A 1438-nucleotide genomic window follows, 5' to 3' on the forward strand; every position below is an offset into this window, starting at 1 on the left:
TAAAAATATCAGAAAAATCTACTTGAGTACAGTAATGAAGTATTTGTACTTCATTACTTCCCATCTCTGGCCGCTAGTGCCCACATGTTGCACATGATCCACATGTTGCCAATCTTATCCCTTCTTCTATCCTCCCCGGGTGCCTTTTCGGCGCCATTTCCGTTTTTCCTCTGACACGGAGCAGCCGGCTTGCTTGGACTCGCAATGAATCATGGGATATCCAAGGCTACAGAAGTTACAGCTGACCTCTCCTTCCAAACGGGGGAAAAGAAGGCTGCATTTATTGGCCGCATGACGAGGAGTTTTCTACTCCGAACTGTCCTCTGCGCCGCGCTATGATGTAATCTGGATGCAGCCGCCTAATTAGCACTCAGCGAATGTTGGGCGGGATAACCAGCTACGGTTTATTTGCATTAAAGTGACAATCAGCTCATTCTGAAAGGAGGTTAAAATGGGCCGAACAGAGAAGGTTAAATCTCTTCATCTAAGTGTTTTTTAGTTGCATAAAATATAATGAGCATGTTTTTTATTTTCCACTGATCTATCGTAACTTGTTTAGAAGGTAGCATAACAGGTTCCATGTAATAATTGCATCTGGTTATAAATAAGTTGTTTATCTACACTCATCGGGTCTTTTTGTAGGTAATCCATCCCAGCCCACCTCCCTGCATTACATGAGTCCATACCAGATGAACGCGTACGCCATGGCCCTGAAGGCTGTGGGGGAGATCATTCAGGATTACGACAGTGACAAGCTATTCCCCGCTTATGGCTTCGGGGCTAAACTACCTCCAGATGGCAAGATTTCACACGCTTTTCCTCTGGTAAGACATATGAAAGGCCTCAGTAGATGGCCGCTCACACTGAGTCTGGTTCTGGTTCTGCTGGATGTTTCTTCCTGTTTCTATGACATTGCTGCCAAAATACAGACGAGTGTATAAAGCAATAACAATAGTGGAATTATTAACCACAAATGTGCATTTAATAAGTGAGTGTTTAGGTTAACTTTGAACTAGGAGTTAACAGAAATACTGATTTTAGTGAGCAGGTGTGGTAACGTCTTCCTTGAGCTTTTATTGGTTGATGCAAGAAGCAGAAAAAAAAAGCTTTAGAAATTAAGCATAAAAATCAGACTGGATTAGGAACTCTGTGTCATGATGATAAACTTTACAAAATTATATATCATTATTTGCATCCTCATCATTATTATATTGTTAGGTCTACTTCATGCTTTTGGAGGACTAGACAGGACAGGCTTGATCAGAGACGTGAAAAACAGGAGGAATCTTTAAATTATCCGGCAGCTTGAGGCAAAAAGCAGAGCGACTGGATTTCAGTTGATATCTGGAAGATAGTTTGGATTAAAAGTCTTTAGTTTGAAGTCAAGAGGCGATAACCAAATCTTTTGTTCAGGTGAGCATATGGGAGCAGGAATCCT

Source organism: Cyprinodon variegatus, unplaced genomic scaffold (genome assembly GCF_000732505.1).
Source record: "Cyprinodon variegatus isolate N-32 unplaced genomic scaffold, C_variegatus-1.0 Scaffold5, whole genome shotgun sequence".
Classification (NCBI taxonomy): domain Eukaryota; kingdom Metazoa; phylum Chordata; class Actinopteri; order Cyprinodontiformes; family Cyprinodontidae; genus Cyprinodon; species Cyprinodon variegatus.